Genomic DNA, 21,759 nt, shown 5'->3' on the forward strand with positions numbered 1-21,759 from the left:
CCATGGAAGGTGAGGGCGCTCTGCCTTCCCCTCCCAAAACAGTGCACTGGTACCTCTCACTCTGCCCGTCACGTTGTGTACGGCGGCCTGACCCCCCATGAACCTGCGACTTCCTCTTTCTCAGATTTCATGGCGATCGGGAGAGAGGGAAGACCACCGACGCACGCAAACTGTCCAGACACCGCAACACGACTGAAAGACATTTCTTGGGGTAATTAATCCACCGCTCTTGCGTTACTAGGTTACCGGGGTAGCGAATGATGCGTGCATAACGTGCACGTTGTGGATATCCACGTTTCCCGGTGTTCTTGTGCTACTGCATTTCAGATATTCACATTGTAGCGCCATTCGCTGATAGCGAATCGGACGAAAATGGGCTCCCCTGTACGCATCTCTCACACGCAGTAGTATATCTAGCAAGCAAGCTAACTTGCTATGCTAACCATCCAACCGTAGATTGATATGCTTGATAAAATAAACAAGCCATCAGAAGGTTGAGAACTTAATGTGAATTTTTGGGATGGTTACAGGGCGTTTTGTTTAATTGAAATATGATTCCTATCGATCAGAAGAATTTGTTTTTCTGGCACGGTTAGCTGCCTAGTTAGCTAATGTTCGTTAGTTGGCTAACTAGCTAACGTTCGCTAACTAGCCAGATGCGATAACGGCCGTTATCAGTAGCCATCTAGTTAAATAGTTAGCATAGCGTATTCTGCAGAGTTTTGAAACTTGTAGCTAGTTGTTAAATTTTGAAGGGATAGTGAAATGTAGTTAGGCCTAAACTTTGGCAGCCACATGTGGTAATGGTTTTGGCTTGCGAAACACTGTATTCAATACTTTGTATCAATGATATCAAAACTGCCATTGTTTCCATAAACCGCACTGTCTGTTGATTACTTTGTGATGGGTTTCAAGATTTTTTTATGCATATTCATTGCTACTTTTTACATATACGTACGTATTGGAATGTTGTCCCAACTTCTTAAACTTTGATTGTGATTCTTTGTAGCTAAGTGTCATTTAGTAGAGAATTCTGTTGGAGTCCAGTTTGTAGGCCTAGCCAAACTTGTACACATCACATTTACATTTTAGTCATTTAGCAGACATTCTTATCCAAAGTGAATTACAGGGACAATTAGGGTTATATGCCTTGCTCAAGGGCACATCGGCATATTTCACCTAGTCAGCTCAGGAATTTGAACCAGCAACCGTTAAGTTACTGGCCCAACCTCCTAAACCACTAGGTTACCACACATACATATATATATATGTATGCCTACTTTATAAATTGTTAGACACCAGTCTTCATCAATCAGGGATCTAGGCCTAGCTACTGTTCAACAAACACTTTCTGTTATAAGGCCTCACATCTTTCTGCCAAACAATCCAAGGTACTCCATGTTTAGCACTCACATTTTTATATTGCTTAGGCCTAGACTAGTAGTGAGTGACTGATATGTTATCGAATTGAAGTAAGTTTGTTTGAGAGGGTGTGAGTGAAGAAGACCCTCTGATAATAACAAACTGTTTTGTCTCTGCTTGACAGTGAGATCTGAACAGATGTTGTGAGTTGCAGACAGAACAGACACTGAGTGGATTCTCCTGCTGGTAAGTCTGCCACTCCCCCATATGGTTATTCGTCTTTCCGTTTACGGCCTTGGTCAAATACTTTGAAGCTGCACCATTCCTTTGTCTGTCCTGATTAGGTAATCATTGGCTAAATCTCCTACTGAACACTTCTATCACTCGATAAAGGGCTTAGGGGCCAAGTGTTCAGTTTGAGATTCTGCCAGGATTTCACACTATTGGATAGGTGAAAGTAAGGGTTAAACTACATAGCTTTCACCAATCCAGTCATGTCAGAGCAGGTATAACCATTTGGAAGAGAAGAAGAATGTATGCATTTTCAAAGTACTGAAACAAGCCCTAGGTAAACCACAGAGGAAGCAGAAGGAAGAGTACACACTCACCAATACCACACTACATAGGCATGTGTTTGTCAGTTCCTTTAGTCATGGTTTCATTCAATTTCGTAATGTTATATATCACAAGTGTAGACACATGTATGCTACATTATTTTGTGTAAGAACATGGGCCTATCATCTGTTTAGTAGATGCCTCATCCTTAGGACCCTGTGTTATTGTAATTGCTTTAGCCTGCTAGGACTTGAAAGCACATTTCTACAACTAACCCGTTGAGGGTCCTATCCTGCAGCAGTAACTATCCCTTCCTCCCTGTCTCTCAAATTCAATTTCTGTCTAACTTTATTGTCACAAAAGGAGAAATCCAAGTGGCAGAAGAAATGCATTACAGCAGACATGATGAGCAGTAAAGTCTTTCACATTCTAACAGGTAACAACAACTCTGTCTCTCTTTCTCACTCTCTCTGCAGGTGTTGCTCAGTGGGTAGTAGTGGTTTCTCGTGCTGGTGTCCTGTTGAAGAGCCTCCTTAGTGCTCTGTGCTGTTGTCTTGCTGTGTCCTGGGTTAGGACTGCCAGCCTATGGCTCTAATGGACAAGCACAAAGTCAAGCGGCAGAGACTTGACCGCATCTGTGAGGGTAAGGAGGGACAGACAAAGTCATACATCTTACACACGTTCAGGGTATCTGAATATTATCATTTCACAATTCGTTATAGTCATATTGCTACACCAACATCACACATTCATAATACAACATGTTTCTTTACAGTGCGCATACTGTGCTATCAGAACTTCCTCCAGACATGTCTTGATTGGGCTCAAGGATGTGTGTGGTCTTTTAGAAAAATGATACCTGAAATTGGTTGAATGTATTGTCACATGTCTATGACTATAATCGCTGGCACTTGGTTTACATCAGCCGCTGATATGGGAAGTCTGTTATTAATGATTAGTCTATTGGTGTGAACAGTGGCGGGTAGGTTAGTGAAGGCATGGGTTTGGGACAGTTGGAGAGAGAGAGCACAATGCCCTTATTGCACTTCCTGTTCCTGTCTGTGGGGATTTCAAGGGGGGTTAGTGGGTGGCTAAGCTGGTGTGTCTGAGCTGTGAGCCACGAGAAACTATGCCAAGGCAAGGTACAAATGATGACGATCTGTGGCAGGCTAGTATAAATTACTGGTTACATTAGGCTACATCATGATCAAGGTTTCTTTTGACAAAGACAGAAATTAACTGAAAAGTAGGAATGGGCATTTGAAATGATTTCACTATTAGAATAATATATAGATCTTTTGGGGAGATATCCTAATAGTCGAAATACATGTTTGAAAGATTTTCAATGGAGACTTGCTCGTGTGACTGGGGAGAGAGGCGGTGTGCTGAGCTCTGCTTGTTTCAGCAGACGCAGAAAAGGAGCTTTGATTAGGAATCTCCCACTTCACTTGCTACACGTGCAGCCTCTGACAGTAGCGCTGCTATGATTACACATGCATCCTCTGACTGTAGCGCTGCTATGATTACACATGCAGCCTCTGACTGTAGCGCTGCTATGATTACACATGCATCCTCTGACTGTAGCGCTGCTATGATTACACATGCATCCTCTGACTGTAGCGCTGCTATGATTACACATGCAGCCTCTGACTGTAGCGCTGCTATGATTACACATGCAGCCTCTGACTGTAGCGCTGCTATGATTACACATGCATCCTCTGACTGTAGCGCTGCTATGATTACATATGCATCCTCTGACTGTAGCGCTGCTATGATTACACATGCAGCCTCTGACTGTAGCGCTGCTATGATTACACATGCAGCCTCTGACTGTAGCGCTGCTATGATTACACATGCATCCTCTGACAGTAGCGCTGCTATGATTACACATGCATCCTCTGACATGCAGCCTCTGACTGTAGCGCTGCTATGATTACACATGCATCCTCTGACTGTAGCGCTGCTATGATTACACATGCATCCTCTGACTGTAGCGCTGCTATGATTACACATGCATCCTCTGACTGTAGCGCTGCTATGATTACACATGCATCCTCTGACAGTAGCGCTGCTATGATTACACATGCATCCTCTGACAGTAGCGCTGCTATGATTACACATGCATCCTCTGACAGTAGCGCTGCTATGATTACACATGCAGCCTCTGACTGTAGCGCTGCTATGATTACACATGCATCCTCTGACTGTAGCGCTGCTATGATTACACATGCAGCCTCTGACTGTAGCGCTGCTATGATTACACATGCATCCTCTAACTGTAGCGCTGCTATGATTACACATGCATCCTCTGACTGTAGCGCTGCTATGATTACACATGCAGCCTCTGACTGTAGCGCTGCTATGATTACACATGCATCCTCTGACTGTAGCGCTGCTATGATTACACATGCAGCCTCTGACTGTAGCGCTGCTATGATTACACATGCAGCCTCTGACTGTAGCGCTGCTATGATTACACATGCATCCTCTGACTGTAGCGCTGCTATGATTACACATGCATCCTCTGACTGTAGCGCTGCTATGATTACACATGCAGCCTCTGACTGTAGCGCTGCTATGATTACACATGCAGCCTCTGACTGTAGTGCTGCTATGATTACACATGCAGCCTCTGACTGTAGCGCTGCTATGATTCACCGACAATAACAACAAGCTACACGTGTAAAACGTGTGCTGGCTACTGGTGCGTTTTTATTGGGGGCACTCATAAAAACTGTGATAAAGGTGTTGTTTTATTGAAATGTCAAATGTAATAGCCTACAATGATAGACCATGTAGCAATGTCTCAAATACTTGTATTACATTTTAGACAAAGCCTTTTCATTGGTAAAATAGCCATATATTTATATATTTTTTTATGAATACTCTCACAAGTAATCGAATACTAACGTCTGTTTAGATTTTTAAATATTCTAATAACCGTGCCCATCCCTACCGTAAAGGTAGCATGGTGTTATTGCTATTTAATATAGTATTTTTTTTTAAATTGCATTACAGGTCATGCCAAGCCTAATTTGTAGTGTATACAAAAACAAACAAAAAGTCTCATTAAAGATGGTCCAGTTACCTTATTAAATTTGGACATATTTGGCTTCTTTCTGGTTTGTACTGTCTATATTGTTGTACAAGGCTAAATAAAATGGTGCAAAATGCAGCTCTTGGGTGATGATAAAATGGAGGGAGTTGTCTGGAAGAGTCTGGTCCCCTGAGAGGAGTGAGAGGAGCAGGGTGAAGGGTCGTGGCTACAGGAAAACAGGCCAGCTGTCTCTTTAAAAAAACAACAGCCTAACCGCCCCCAGCCCAGTCGCTGCCTGGCTATGCTAATGAAGTTAGTGCTGGTTGGCTGGCCCTCAATAGAGCTGCCCGTGATTGGAGCTGGGCGGTGGGGGAGGGACTGGGTGTGGATGACAGTAGGGTCCTAACCATCCAAGAACATTCTGACAGACAGAGAGAGAGAGAGAGAGAACGAACGAAAGATAGAGAGCGAGGTGAGAGAGAGAGGAAGACAGGCTGGTTAACTTCATAATGCAAGGTTAGGCTCCGTGTGTGTGTCGTAAAATGTGTGTGTGAAGGAGAGCTTGAAGATATGGACTTGGGTGTGGTGTTGCCAACGAGTGTGTGTGTGTGTGTGCTGTTTCCTTTTTGCTTGGCGCGTCCTTGTAGCTGTTAAAGGAATTGAGCAACTGTGTGTCTGGCTGGAGGTAGGGTGGAGCAGCGCTACATTATTACCCTGCCCCTCCCCCTGCCCCTCCCCCTCACCTCTCCCTCACTCTGCTCTCTCACACTCCTCAAACCACAGGCAGAGGGAGGGAGAGAATGAATGAAGCGCTGAATGAATTGCATTGTGTGCTCGGCCATGCTTGTGCTCCATAGGCCTCGAGTATGCAAGGGTACTTTACGTGTGTGTGTTCTTGTTAACCAGTCATTGTGGATCCATTGTGATATCCAGCATGTGGACATTAAGATATGTAACCTTAATTTAACTAGGCAAGTCAGTTAAGGACAAATTCTTTTTTACAATGATGCTTACCTTGGAACAGTGGGTTAACTTCCTTGTTCAGGGGCAGATCGACAGATTTTTACCATGTCAGCTCGGGGATTGGATCCACCAACACTCTAACCACTAGGCTACCTGCCACCCCTCTAACCACTAGGCTACCTGCCACCCCTCTAACCACTAGGCTACCTGCTGTCCCTCTAACCACTAGGCTACCTGCCGTCCCTCTAACCACTAGGCTACCTGCCGCCCCTCTAACCACTAGGCTACCTGCTGTCCCTCTAACCACTAGGCTACCTGCCGTCCCTCTAACCACTAGGCTACCTGCCGCCCCTCTAACCGCCAGGCTACCTGCCGCCCCTCTAACTGCCAGGCTACCTGCCGCCAGGCTACCTGCCGCCCCGCTAGGCTACCTGCTCTAACCGCTAGGCTACCATAAAGGAAAATGCTTGATGGTTTTTAATGAGATGCAGATTCACGTTGTTATTAAGCCTCCTCAGCTAGACCCATTACATATTAGGGGGACGTGTGTGTGTTTGTGTGTGTGTGTGTTGGGAAATACTCCGACATCACAGGAAGCGTCCACAAATATTTGTCTTCCACCAGACCCCCCCTCACTATGGCACAGAGTGTTTGTTTGGGCATGTCTGTCTGTGTATCGGCCTTTGCATGGGTCCTTCCCTCTGTCCACGTGAATGCTCCAGTGAGACACACACCCCCCCAGACCATACACCTGTCACGCAGGGCAGAGAGTGTGTACGCACATGTGTGGTGTGGATAGGGGGTGGTTCTGGTCTAGGGACCAGGGGTGTGTTTGTGTGTTACACTTTTCTGTGAGAGAGAAGGGCTGTTCATAATCAGTTCAGAGAGATAGAGAGGCAGAGAGAGCTAAGACTAGTGATGATGGTATCCGTGATGATGTTAGCTGCCAGATTTCTCCCGTGGCCTTTACCAGATGTTAGGCTTGTGTTTGTCTGGCTTTGTCACGTTCTGGCCACTAAGTGTTAATTTATTATTGATTATTTCCGTGCAGATGTAATTGCAGTAATGAATGGTGGTAGACGTACGCAGGATCACGCTGGACAAAAAGTCTGTGTCAATGGCGTGTGTGTACGGAACAGGAGTCACACTCGCCCTCCTCTCCACCCCTTGCTGGCACTGCAGCCAGCCAGATCCGCAAGCATCGTCATCCTCTACGCTGGACGGGGACAGGGGTGGTGTGTGTGTGTGTCATCATAGCGGGTGTGAGTGCATGGGCTTGGTGAGTTGAATGTATTGAGCTTGTAACAGTGTCCTCTTGAAGCCTCTATCTCTTTGTGATCTCAGATGCTCTCTTTGTAGCAGATTCAGTTCCATTATTATTATTACGTAACCATAGCAGCACACATACTGCTCAGTGCTCCCTCAGAGTGCTGGTGGTGACAAGACCCTGGCTATTTGTAGGGAGGACCGGAGATGTGGAGGGGACCGGAGATGTGGAGGGCGTTATGGGACTGACTTTGAGAGAAGTTGGACTTGTAGTAGTAGTCATGTTGGTGGTCAGACTCATTATACAGGTTGACTCTACTCTGGCTGGCCCCAGCACTGATGATGCTAGTGGCTATTGTCATGCCTGGTTGAGTTTGAAGGGAAATTAATGGTGTGTGTTTTAATGGTCAGGGCAGTGGTGTGTTCAGGTTTAGAGCAGTGACTCATATTGCCCTTGTGCAGGCTCCAGAAAGATTGTTGAATCACTAAGCTCAGTGGACCGTCACATCTGGAAGAAAATGCTGCGGCATGCTGTGTTTTCACTGTCACATATTCCCAAAGGAAGTAATTTTGTCTGGGCAAACAACCAACTCAAAATAGAGTGTTGCATGCTGCAACCAACCTAGCCAGCCATTGGAACCAAATCGGCATGTGAGAAGAATACAACATTTAGTGATGTTTCAAAATGCCAAATCAAATCATGCGTAATTGTCCTGTCTCCCCTGGCAGGCATCCGCCCCCCCATCCTGAACGGGCCCATGCACCCTCGGCCCCTGGTTGCCCTACTGGACGGGCGTGACTGCACCATAGAGATGCCCATCCTGAAAGACGTGGCCACTGTTGCCTTCTGTGATGCCCAGTCCACCCAGGAGATCCATGAGAAGGTAGACACACACACACAGACACAGACACGGGACAAACACGTACGTACACACACATGCATGATAATATACTTGGTGTAAGCTTCCTGTTCATGTGGCTATAAGCAGCAGTTTCATATGAAAAAAAAGAGACAGTTCTTCAAGACTACTTCCTGACTGCCAGCCATATGTTTAGTATCGATGAACTTTCCCTTAAAGACAGCGCCACTGTCCGCCCCACGACCAGTGTTTTTGTTTTGTTGACGATGCAGCGCTTTTGTTGACGATGCAGCGCTCGTTTCTCACCTGGACAACCAGCAGTATAGCTGTGTTAACTCTCTAGGTGTTGAACCAGGCTGTATTAATGTGTGTTAACTCTCTAGGTGTTGAACCAGGCTGTATTAATGTGTGTTAACTCTCTAGGTGTTGAACCAGGCTGTATTAATGTGTGTTAACTCTGTAGGTGTTGAACCAGGCTGTATTAATGTGTGTTAACTCTCTAGGTGTTGAACCAGGCTGTATAAATGTGTGTTAACTCTCTAGGTGTTGAACCAGGCTGTATTAATGTGTGTTAACTCTCTAGGTGTTGAACCAGGCTGTATTAATGTGTGTTAACTCTGTAGGTGTTGAACCAGGCTGTATAAATGTGTGTTAACTCTCTAGGTGTTGAACCAGGCTGTATTAATGTGTGTTAACTCTCTAGGTGTTGAACCAGGCTGTATTAATGTGTGTTAACTCTCTAGGTGTTGAACCAGGCTGTATTAATGTGTGTTAACTCTCTAGGTGTTGAACCAGGCTGTATTAATGTGTGTTAACTCAGGCTGTATTAATGTGTGTTAACTCTGTAGGTGTTGAACCAGGCTGTATTAATGTGTGTTAACTCTCTAGGTGTTGAACCAGGCTGTATTAATGTGTGTTAACTCTCTAGGTGTTGAACCAGGCTGTATTAATGTGTGTTAACTCTCTAGGTGTTGAACCAGGCTGTATAAATGTGTGTTAACTCTCTAGGTGTTGAACCAGGCTGTATTAATGTGTGTTAACTCTCTAGGTGTTGAACCAGGCTGTATTAATGTGTGTTAACTCTGTAGGTGTTGAACCAGGCTGTATAAATGTGTGTTAACTCTCTAGGTGTTGAACCAGGCTGTATTAATGTGTGTTAACTCTCTAGGTGTTGAACCAGGCTGTATTAATGTGTGTTAACTCTCTAGGTGTTGAACCAGGCTGTATTAATGTGTGTTAACTCTCTAGGTGTTGAACCAGGCTGTATTAATGTGTGTTAACTCAGGCTGTATTAATGTGTGTTAACTCTGTAGGTGTTGAACCAGGCTGTATTAATGTGTGTTAACTCTCTAGGTGTTGAACCAGGCTGTATTAATGTGTGTTAACTCTCTAGGTGTTGAACCAGGCTGTATTAATGTGTGTTAACTCTCTAGGTGTTGAACCAGGCTGTATAAATGTGTGTTAACTCTCTAGGTGTTGAACCAGGCTGTATAAATGTGTGTTAACTCTCTAGGTGTTGAACCAGGCTGTATAAATGTGTGTTAACTCTCTAGGTGTTGAACCAGGCTGTATTAATGTGTGTTAACTCTCTAGGTGTTGAACCAGGCTGTATTAATGTGTGTTAACTCTGTAGGTGTTGAACCAGGCTGTATAAATGTGTGTTAACTCTCTAGGTGTTGAACCAGGCTGTATTAATGTGTGTTAACTCTCTAGGTGTTGAACCAGGCTGTATTAATGTGTGTTAACTCTCTAGGTGTTGAACCAGGCTGTATTAATGTGTGTTAACTCTCTAGGTGTTGAACCAGGCTGTATTAATGTGTGTTAACTCAGGCTGTATTAATGTGTGTTAACTCTGTAGGTGTTGAACCAGGCTGTATTAATGTGTGTTAACTCTCTAGGTGTTGAACCAGGCTGTATTAATGTGTGTTAACTCTCTAGGTGTTGAACCAGGCTGTATTAATGTGTGTTAACTCTCTAGGTGTTGAACCAGGCTGTATTAATGTGTGTTAACTCTGTAGGTGTTGAACCAGGCTGTATTAATGTGTGTTAACTCTCTAGGTGTTGAACCAGGCTGTATTAATGTGTGTTAACTCTGTAGGTGTTGAACCAGGCTGTATTAATGTGTGTTAACTCTCTAGGTGTTGAACCAGGCTGTATTAATGTGTGTTAACTCTGTAGGTGTTGAACCAGGCTGTATTAATGTGTGTTAACTCTCTAGGTGTTGAACCAGGCTGTATTAACTCTCTAGGTGTTGAACCAGGCTGTATTGTGTTAACTCTCTAGGTGTTGAACCAGGCTGTATTAATGTGTGTTAACTCTCTAGGTGTTGAACCAGGCTGTATTAATGTGTGTTAACTCTGTAGGTGTTGAACCAGGCTGTATTAATGTGTGTTAACTCTGTAGGTGTTGAACCAGGCTGTATTAATGTGTGTTAACTCTCTAGGTGTTGAACCAGGCTGTATTAATGTGTGTTAACTCTAGGTGTTGAACCAGGCTGTATTAATGTGTGTTAACTCTCTAGGTGTTGAACCAGGCTGTATTAATGTGTGTTAACTCTGTAGGTGTTGAACCAGGCTGTATTAATGTGTGTTAACTCTCTAGGTGTTGAACCAGGCTGTATTAATGTGTGTTAACTCTCTAGGTGTTGAACCAGGCTGTATTAATGTGTGTTAACTCTGTAGGTGTTGAACCAGGCTGTATTAATGTGTGTTAACTCTCTAGGTGTTGAACCAGGCTGTATTAATGTGTGTTAACTCTCTAGGTGTTGAACCAGGCTGTATTAATGTGTGTTAACTCTCTAGGTGTTGAACCAGGCTGTATTAATGTGTGTTAACTCTCTAGGTGTTGAACCAGGCTGTATTAATGTGTGTTAACTCTGTAGGTGTTGAACCAGGCTGTATTAATGTGTGTTAACTCTCTAGGTGTTGAACCAGGCTGTATTAATGTGTGTTAACTCTGTAGGTGTTGAACCAGGCTGTATTAATGTGTGTTAACTCTCTAGGTGTTGAACCAGGCTGTATTAATGTGTGTTAACTCTCTAGGTGTTGAACCAGGCTGTATTAATGTGTGTTAACTCTCTAGGTGTTGAACCAGGCTGTATTAATGTGTGTTAACTCTCTAGGTGTTGAACCAGGCTGTATTAATGTGTGTTAACTCTCTAGGTGTTGAACCAGGCTGTATTAATGTGTGTTAACTCTGTAGGTGTTGAACCAGGCTGTATTAATGTGTGTTAACTCTGTAGGTGTTGAACCAGGCTGTATTAATGTGTGTTAACTCTCTAGGTGTTGAACCAGGCTGTATTAATGTGTGTTAACTCTCTAGGTGTTGAACCAGGCTGTATTAATGTGTGTTAACTCTCTAGGTGTTGAACCAGGCTGTATTAATGTGTGTTAACTCTCTAGGTGTTGAACCAGGCTGTATTAATGTGTGTTAACTCTGTAGGTGTTGAACCAGGCTGTATTAATGTGTGTTAACTCTCTAGGTGCTGAACGAGGCGGTGGGGGCTCTGCTCTACCACACCATCACTCTCTCTAGAGACGACCTGGACAAGTTCAAAGGCCTCCGAGTCATCGTCAGGATCGGCAGCGGCTATGACAACGTCGACATCAAAGCCGCAGCTGAGCTGGGTGAGTCACGTACAGATGCACACACAGTATGCAGACAAACAGGTACACACGGATAGGTATTACACATCAACAGATACACAGACCACCACTTCTCTGGCCTTAGGCCTTCGCTATGTTCTGCCAATAGTGTACCTACTTCAGCCTTTACAACCTACCCCCCCCTCCAGGCATCGCAGTGTGTAACGTGCCGGCGTCGTCGGTGGAGGAGACGGCCGACACATCCTTGTGTCTGATCCTAAACCTGTACCGTCGGGTCACCTGGATGCACCAGGCCCTGAGGGAGGGCACCAGGGCCTCCAGCGTGGAGCAGATCAGGGAGGTAGCCGGCGACGCTGCCCGCATCCGGGGGGAGACGCTGGGCATCATCGGCCTGGGTAAGTGGGTGTACTGGGGGCAGGATATGTATGTTTATGGAGTTAGGAGGTAATGTAGAATGGGCAGATTTGGAGCAGCTGAATTTGGTCTAAGACTGGCCCTTCTTTTTTTTAATCAACAATAGGGTCTGCCAGAGGCCCTGGAATTTGCTTTGGGTGCCTAAATGCCCCCACCAAAATACTCTAGGGAAAACAATTGTTAACCCTGTGTTGCCCTCTCTCTACAGGTCGTGTGGGCCAGGCGGTGGCTCTGCGGGCCAAGGCGTTTGGTTTCGGGGTGATCTTCTACGACCCATACCTGCCTGATGGTGTGGAGCGCTCCCTTGGCCTGCAGAGGATGGCTACCCTCCAGGACCTGCTCATCCACTCTGACTGTGTCTCTCTACACTGCAGCCTCAACGAACACAACCACCACCTCATCAATGACTTCACCATCAAACAGGTATGCACAGGGCTCTAAAGGAAAAACAGTTATTTGGAAGTACTGGTGCTCCCACTTAAAGTTAGGAGCACCCTATTCTATTTAGGGGCACCCTATTCTATTTAGGGGCACCCTATTCTATTTAGGAGCACCCTATTCTATTTAGGAGCAACCTATTCTATTTAGGAGCAACCTATTCTATTTAGGAGCAGCAGAAAATGTTGGAATTGATTGTGATACTGCCTGTATTGTGCCTATATGAGTAGTATCTACTGTTGAAGCACATATTATGCCCTAGAAACTATGTAATACTGTAAAGATACTCATTTGTTATAAAAGCTCAAATGTTGATACTGTCATTGAAATTACAAAGTAATTTGTAGCCACCAAAGAAAATAGTTGCCCTTTAGTTGAAACTATGTTAACTACTTTGAAGAATCTTAAATATAAAATATATAGAAATTTGCATGCTACATGATTCCACATTTGTTATTTCATAGTGTTGATGTTTTCACTATTATTGTACAATGTATAGATAGTAAAATAAAGAAACCCTGGAATGAGTATGTGTCAAACTTTTGACTGGTGCTGTATATTCATGACGTAGTACAGCCACTGTTAACATCAGGTGTATTAACTTTGATTACAATAGCAACATAGGACTTTGGAAATGTCTTTATAATTGCATGATAATGTAATTACAATTTTAAAATATCTTTTAAGTAGTTGCCTTCTCAGATCTGTTTTCAAATTGTTTTAAAAAGTAGTAATTTTGTGGGATCTGTATTCAAATTGTTTCAAGAAGTGGTCATTTTGTAGGATCTATATTGAAATGGTTTTTAAAAAGTAGTAGTTTTGTGGGAAATGTATTGAAATAGTAACTATATGTTCTGCTGAAAAAGGTGACTTTGCACAAAGTATAGTTAAAGTCTAGTCCTTATACTGGTGCAGTGAGTTTTGTGAGTGTGTATTACTTTAACACTGTGTGTGTGGTCCCTCTGAAGATGCGTCAGGGAGCGTTCCTGGTGAACTCTGCGCGGGGGGGTCTGGTGGATGAGAAGGCTCTGGCTCAGGCCCTGAAGGAAGGACGTATACGAGGAGCCGCGCTGGACGTCCACGAGACAGAGCCCTTCAGGTACACCCACGCACTGGCTGTTCAGTCGTTCCTCTCTAACCTTGACTCTCCCTCTTTCTTTCCTAAGGCTGTCCCCAACTAAAAAAAAAATCCTGGTATACCAAGAGTTGTCTGTTCTTTCGGCCACATGTTTTAACGTCTAGTTTTCCACATATAAGTTGCCGGGCTCAGACTTGCTGTTTAAAAAGAAAAGACAGAGATTGACTGTGTGACTTGCACCCATCATCTCTCTCCCTGCTGCAGTGAACAACACAATGTTTATCTCACTGTTCGTGTTGCTGAAGCTGCCACATAATTACAGCCATATCTGAGTGAAAGGTTATGGGAACAAAATCCCTCATTTGTTTATGAAACATTCCCTGTTCCCTCAACCCTTGTTCTCTTTATGTGACACATGTATGCATCGCATGCACGTGACCAATAGGGCCAGACCTATAGCATATCAGCCAATTTATTGATGTGATTATAACAATCTTCGAACACCATAACAGCAAAATGCAGAGGATGTGGCGAACTTGAAACGGGAGAATGAGGAAGTCAGATGTGTGGAATAAATGTGACTAGTTGTGGAAAATACTAGAGATCAAGAAAAAGAAGGTATGGAGAAAGCGCTGTGTGCCAAACAGCTTCTGTTAGATTATAATCTTTCTGACCGTTTGGAACATTATAAACAACACTAAATACATTATAAGTGTACCAGAGAGTTTGTTGTAACGTTTTTTTGTCAAGCCATTATTAGAGCAAAGACTAAAAACAGTCGCATTCGTGAATGCAATTTTCAAAATATAATGGTTTATTTATTGTTAGGCTAATTATTCAAGGATCGCTTTATTTAATTTTTAAACTCAAATGCTTGATTGTATTTCACTGACTCTACTGTCCCCATGGGGAAATGTTGTTGCAGTGTCATGTACACGTTTAAAATGGCATTTAAATACAAACCAAGTTGACAATACAACTTTCATTACAGTTACAAACCAATAAAACAAGGTGTCTAGCCTGCTGGGTCGATAGGAACATTAGCCTGAGCCATTTAGGAGGGATATCACACCTGCCACAAATGATAGTTTTATTTATTAAACCTTTAACTAGGCAAGTCGGTTAAGAACAAATTATTATTTTTACAATGATGGCCTACCCCAGCCAAACCCTACCCTAACCGGGACGGCACTGTGCCGCCTTATGGGACTCCCGATCACAGCCGGTTGTGAGAGAGCCCGGGATCGAACCAGGGTCCTTAGTGATGCCTCTAGCACTGGGATACAGTGCCTTAGACCGCTGTGCCACGCGGGGGCCCCAAGTGATGACTAGTGATGATATTAGATTGATATAGTAGTCTATGTAAGTATTGAATTATAGGCCTTAGTTACGGTATGAAGCCTAAATAGGATGCACTGTTAGTCCTACAGCTCAACAATGGTGGTTATACAAGGCTGCTGTACCAAGTCTACTAATGATAATGATATTACTTGTTATTATAATGATCACCATCATCATAACAATAACGAGATCAAGAAAAAAGGAGCATTATTATTATTATAAATATAATTTTCCTGACAACTTGGAACACTGTAAACAACAGTAAATAAACACAATAGCATAGAGGCTGTGCTCACTATAAAGTGTAAAGCCTTTATTACAGCAAGGCAAAGATTAAAACATGTTGTACTTGACATGTTGCTGCGTGAAGCTTGGTGCTCACAGAATCAGTAGGATATTAAACAAACACTCAAACAGGCAACAGTAGCAGGAGCTGTCTTATTTCTGTAGATATACAGTGCCTTGCGAAAGTATTCGGCCCCCTTGAACTTTGCGACCTTTTGCAGACCACTGCCCATCAGACCACTGCAAATCTACCAAGACCTGGCCGTCCCTCTAAACTTTCAGCTCATACAAGGAGAAGACTGATCAGAGATGCAGCCAAGAGGCCCATGATCACTATGGATGAACTGCAGAGATCTACAGCTGAGGTGGGAGACTCTGTCCATAGGACAACAATCAGTCGTATATTGCACAAATCTGGCATTTATGGAAGAGTGGCAAGAAGAAAGCCATTTCTTAAAGATATCCATAAAAATTGTTGTTTAAAGTTTGCCACAAGCCACCTGGGAGACACACCAAACATGTGGAAGAAGGTGCTCTGGTCAGATGAAACCAAAATTGAACTTTTTGGCGACAATGCAAAACGTTATATTTGGCGTAAAAGCAACAGCTCATCACCCTGAACACACCATCCCCACTGTCAAACATGGTGGTGGCAGCATCATGGTTTGGGCCTGCTTTTCTTCAGCAGGGACAGGGAAGATGGTTAAAATTGATGGGAAGATGGATGGAGCCAAATACAGGACCATTCTGGAAGAGAACCTGATGGAGTCTGCAAAAGACCTGAGACTGGGACGGAGATGTCTTCCAACAAGACAATGATCCAAAACATAAAGCAAAATCTACAATGGAATGGTTCAAAAATAAACATATCCAGGTGTTAGAATGGCCAAGTCAAAGTCCAGACCTGAATCCAATCGAGAATCTGTGGAAAGAACTGAAAACTGCTGTTCACAAATGCTCTCCATCCAACCTCACTGAGCTCGAGCTGTTTTGCAAGGAGGAATGGGAAAAAATGTCAGTCTCTCGATGTGCAAAACTGATAGAGACATACCCCAAGCGACTTACAGCTGTAATCGCAGCAAAAGGTGGCGCTACAAAGTATTAACTTAAGGGGGCTGAATAATTTTGCACGCCCAATTTTTCAGTTTTTGATTTGTTAAAAAAGTTTGAAATATCCAATAAATGTCGTTCCACTTCATGATTGTGTCCCACTTGTTGTTGATTCTTCACAAAAAAATACAGTTTTATATCTTTATGTTTGAAGCCTGAAATGTGGCAAAAGGTCGCAAAGTTCAAGGGGGCCGAATACTTTCGCAAGCACTGTATATGGATGATTTATAAAGCCAGACACATTTAACAGTTAGGCCATTGATTGTAGACATAATTAAGTTGGGGTTTCCGCTCTCTTCACTATTCTTTGACAATAAGGCAAGTGCTGTTTTCTCATCTCCTCATTCTTCTGATATCTCAACACCAATATGGTGGTTAACTTGGCTATTATGCATGTAGCAACATGGTCTAGAAATGTTGCCAATTCAACAGCGCACTGATGTGTTTCAGAACTGCGGACAGCAACCACTATCCAACGTATTAGAACACATTTGTAGTAAAATAATATAATTTTTATTTGCGTTGCACCATTGTTCTTATGTAATATAATCATATACAATTTCAGTAGTACATCTTAGTGACTGTACCATCCCCACAGCCTCCACAATGGATCAGTCCACTCAGACAGGGGTCTTGTACACCATGATATATATATATTGCTACTGGTCGACTGAAGAAATCTCGGTCGACCAACATCATATTGACCAAACAATAGACCCGTTGACTAAATGGTGTCAGCCCTACTAACCCCCCCCCCCTTGTAGTTTCTCACAGGGCCCTCTGAAAGATGCTCCCAACCTCATCTGTACCCCCACACCTCCTGGTACAGTGAGCAGGCCTCCATCGAGGCCAGAGAGGAGGCAGCCAGGGAGGTGCGCCGTGCCATCACTGGTAAAACCACGCCCTAACACTCAATCCTATTTTTGGATTATTTGTTTCCTGGTTATACATTGGTTATTAAATCATTTCAGTGGTTTTACATAGCTTGAATATGGCTGCATGTTTTGAGGTTCTGAAGTGGTGTGGTGTTCTGATATCTTAGGTCCACCAACCCCTTGACCCCATCTGTCTGTCCCGTTTCTCTCTCTGTCTGTCCCCCCGTCTGCATGTCTGTCCCCCCCGTCTGTATGTCTGTCTATCTGTATGTCTGTCTATCTATCTGTATGTCTGTCCCCCCGTCTGTATGTCTGTCCCCCCGTCTGTATGTCTGTCCCCCCGTCTGTATGTCTGTCCCCCCGTCTGTATGTCTGTCCCCCCCCGTCTGTATGTCTGTCCCCCCCCGTCTGTATGTCTGTCCCCCCGTCTGTATGTCTGTCCCCCCGTCTGTATGTCTGTCCCCCCGTCTGTATGTCTGTCCCCCCGTCTGTATGTCTGTCCCCCCCGTCTGTATGTCTGCCCCCCCGTCTGTATGTCTGCCCCCCCCGTCTGTATGTCTGTCCCCCCGTCTGTATGTCTGTCCCCCCGTCTGTATGTCTGTCCCCCCCGTCTGTATGTCTGTCCACCCCGTCTGTATGTCTGTCTGTGTTCTGTTAGGTCGTATTCCAGACAGTCTGAAGAACTGTGTGAATAAGGAGTATCTGATGGCAGCGTCCCAGTGGCCCAGTATGGAGGTTGCGACAGTCCACCCCGAACTCAACATAGCCTCAGCATACAGGTGAGACCCCCAGCGGTTAAGGTGAGCATGGGAGAGGAGGACAACCAAGTCAGGAAGTGTCAGGATTATTTAATCAATTATCAATTGTATCTGAATATTCTATAGCATGTTGACCTCGTGATATACAAATCCACTCTCTCTTTCTCTCTTTCTCTCCTCCATCTCTGTCTCTCTCTCCCCTCCATCTCTCTCTCTCCCCTCCATCTCTCACTCTCCCCTCCATCTCTCTCTCTCCCCTCCATCTCTCTCTCCCCTCCATCTCTCTCTCTCCCCTCCATCTCTCTCTCTCCCCTCCATCTCTCTCTCTCTCCTCCATCTCTCTCTCTCTCCTCCATCTCTCTCTCCTCCCGTCTCTCTCCCCGTCTCTCTCCCCGTCTCTCTCCCCGTCTCTCTCCCCCTCTCTCTCTCTCCCATCTCTCTCTCTCTCCCCGTCTCTCTCTCCCCGTCCCCCCTCTCTCTCCCCCGTCTCTCTCTCTCCCCCCGTCTCTCTCTCTCTCCCCGTCTCTCTCTCCCCGTCTCTCTCCCCCGTCTCTCTCTCCCCCGTCTCTCTCTCCCCGTCTCTCTCTCCCCGTCTCTCTCTCCCCCGTCTCTCTCTCCCCGTCTCTCTCTCCCCGTCTCTCTCTCTCTCCCCGTCTCTCTCTCCCCCGTCTCTCTCTCCCCCGTCTCTCTCTCCCCGTCTCTCTCTCCCCCGTCTCTCTCTCCCCCGTCTCTCTCTCCCCCTCTCTCTCTCCCCGTCTCTCTCCCCCCGTCTCTCTCTCTCCCCGTCTCTCTCTCTCCCCCCGTCCCCGTCTCTCTCTCCCCCGTCTCTCTCTCCCCCGTCTCTCTCCCCCCGTCTCTCTCTCCCCCGTCTCTCTCTCTCCCCGTCTCGCTCTCCCCGTCTCGCTCTCCCCCGTCTCGCGCTCTCCCCCGTCTCGCGCTCTCCCCGTCTCGCGCTCTCCCCCGTCTCGCTCTCCCCCGTCTCGCGCTCTCCCCGTCTCGCGCTCTCCCCGTCTCGCGCTCTCCCCCGTCTCGCTCTCCCCGTCTCGCGCTCTCCCCGTCTCGCGCTCTCCCCGTCTCGCGTCTCTCCTCCCCGTCTCGCTCTCTCCCCCGTCTCTCTCTCTCCCCGTCTCGCGCTCTCCCCGTCTCGCGCTCTCCCCCCGTCTCGCGCTCTCCCCGTCTCGCGCTCTCTTCCCCGTCTCGCTCTCTCCCCCGTCTCGCGCTCTCTTCCCCCGTCTCGCGCTCTCTTCCCCCGTCTCGCGCTCTCTTCCCCCGTCTCGCGCTCTCTTCCCCGTCTCGCGCTCTCTTCCCCCGTCTCGCGCTCTCTTCCCCGTCTCGCGCTCTCTTCCCCCGTCTCGCGCTCTCTTCCCCCGTCTCGCTCTCTTCCCCCGTCTCGCGCTCTCTTCCCCGTCTCGCGCTCTCTTCCCCGTCTCGCGCTCTCTTCCCCGTCTCGCGCTCTCTTCCCCGTCTCGCGCTCTCTTCCCCGTCTCGCGCTCTCTTCCCCCGTCTCGCGCTCTCTTCCCCGTCTCGCGCTCTCTTCCCCCGTCTCGCGCTCTCTTCCCCCGTCTCGCGCTCTCTTCCCCCGTCTCGCTCTCTTCTCCCCCGTCTCTCTCTTCCCCGTCTCGCGCTCTCTTCCCCGTCTCGCGCTCTCTTCCCCGTCTCGCGCTCTCTTCCCCCGTCTCGCTCTCTTCCCCGTCTCGCTCTCTTCCCCGTCTCGCGCTCTCTTCCCCGTCTCGCGCTCTCTTCCCCCGTCTCGCTCTCTTCCCCCGTCTCGCGCTCTCTTCCCCCCGTCTCGCGCTCTCTTTCCCCGTCTCGCGCTCTCTTCCCCGTCTCGCTCTTCCCCGCTCTCTTCCCCGTCTCGCGCTCTCTTCCCCCCGTCTCGCTCTCTTCCCCGTCTCGCGCTCTCTTCCCCGTCTCGCGCTCTCTTCCCCGTCTCGCGCTCTCTTCCCCGTCTCGCGCTCTCTTCCCCCGTCTCGCGCTCTCTTCCCCCGTCTCGCGCTCTCTTCCCCGTCTCGCGCTCTCCCCCCGTCTCGCTCTCTTCCCCGTCTCGCGCTCTCTTCCCCCGTCTCGCGCTCTCTTCCCCGTCTCGCGCTCTCTTCCCCGTCTCGCGCTCTCTTCCCCCCGTCTCCCGCTCTCTTCCCCGTCTCGCGCTCTCTTCTCCCCCGTCTCGCGCTCTCTTCCCCGTCTCGCTCTCTTCCCCCGTCCGCTCTCTTCCCCCGCGCTCTCTTCCCCCGTCTCGCTCTCTTCCCCCGTCTCGCGCTCTCTTCCCCCGTCTCGCGCTCTCTTCCCCCGTCTCGCTCTCTTCCCCGTCTCGCTCTCTTCCCCCGTCTCGCTCTCTTCCCCGTCTCGCGCTCTCTTCCCCCCGTCTCGCTCTCCGCTCTCTTCCCCGTCTCGCGCTCTCTTCCCCGTCTCGCGCTCTCTTCCCCCGTCTCGCGCTCTCTTCCCCGTCTCTCGCTCTCTTCCCCCCGTCTCGCTCTCTTCCCCCGTCTCTCTTCCCCCGTCTCGCGCTCTCTTCCCCCGTCTCGCTCTCTTCCCCCGTCTCGCGCTCTCTCGCGCTCTCTTCCCCGTCTCGCGCTCTCTTCCCCCCGTCTCGCTCTCTTCCCCGTCTCGTCGCTCTCTTCCCCGTCTCGCGCTCTCTTCCCCCCGTCTCGCTCTCTCCCCCCCCCGTCTCGCGCTCTCTTCCCCGTCTCGCGCTCTCTTCCCCCCGTCTCGCTCTCTTCCCCGTCTCGCGCTCTCTTCCCCGTCTCGCGCTCTCTTCCCCGTCTCGCGCTCTCTTCCCCCGTCTCGCGCTCTCTTCCCCCGTCTCGCGCTCTCTTCCCCGTCTCGCGCTCTCTTCCCCCGTCTCGCTCTCTTCCCCCGTCTCGCTCTCTTCCCCGTCTCGCTCTCTTCCCCCGTCTCGCGCTCTCTTCCCCCGTCTCTCGCTCTCTTCCCCCCGTCTCTCGCTCTCTCCTCCATCTCTCTCTCTCTCAGGTTTCCTGCAGGTCTGATAAGCGTGGCAGCAGGGGGTTTGACAGGGGCAGGTGCAGGGGTAGAGGCTCTGGCCCTGGCTCACGCCATCGCCCCTGTGTCCCATCCCCCCCACGTCCCATCGCCAGGGCAACCCAGCAAGGCTGAGGCAGACAGAGACATCTCCTCTGACCAATAGCACCCCAACATTCCTCCATCACCCCTGGAAACCAACAACCCACCCCCTCCCACCATTTTCATCATTACCACCAACCCTCCTCACCGACCTCAAGCAGATTTACACTGGGGTCCCGGTTTGATCCGGTTTCAGCTGGATCCTTCAAAACACAGTACCAGTCCAGGAGTGATCCGCCCGTCCACAACATGCCCCCTCTCCCCCTCCGGAACCCCTTCCTCGGACCTCCCTCAACCCCTCCCCCTTACCTCCATATCCCTCCACACCAACACACCTTCAGCAATAACTCTCTTCTCAAGGATTCAATAATTGGATTGGTATATTTCTTGAGTTGTATTTTTATTTTTTATTTTTTTGGTGAAAGCAATTTTTTTTTGCTGTTGATCTGTTATGATTGTAGGTGTTTTTGTTTTGAGTAGCATCTCTGCAATGAGGCTGGACCGTGAGGCTAGCAGTTTTCTCCCTGGTTGTTTTGATCAGTGAGAGAGGAGTGAAGGTTTGGCCCATCTCGCTCTCTCTGACGTCTCTCTCGCTCTCTGACATCTCTCTCTCTGACCTCTCTCTCTCTCTCTCTGACATTTCTCTCTCTCTCCCTCTCTCTGACCTCTCTCTCTCTGACCTCTCTCTCTCTGACATCTCTCTCTCTGACATTTCTCTCTCTCTCTGATCTCTC

General features: G+C 47.4%; 1 pseudogene; it reads left to right on the top strand.

Annotated features, from left to right (window-relative positions):
• Positions 1 to 30: 30 nt before the first annotated feature.
• On the top strand, positions 31 to 21,682 carry LOC112256071 (annotated as a pseudogene).
• Positions 21,683 to 21,759: the final 77 nt, after the last annotated feature.

This window comes from Oncorhynchus tshawytscha, linkage group LG08 (assembly GCF_018296145.1).
Source record: "Oncorhynchus tshawytscha isolate Ot180627B linkage group LG08, Otsh_v2.0, whole genome shotgun sequence".
Classification (NCBI taxonomy): domain Eukaryota; kingdom Metazoa; phylum Chordata; class Actinopteri; order Salmoniformes; family Salmonidae; genus Oncorhynchus; species Oncorhynchus tshawytscha.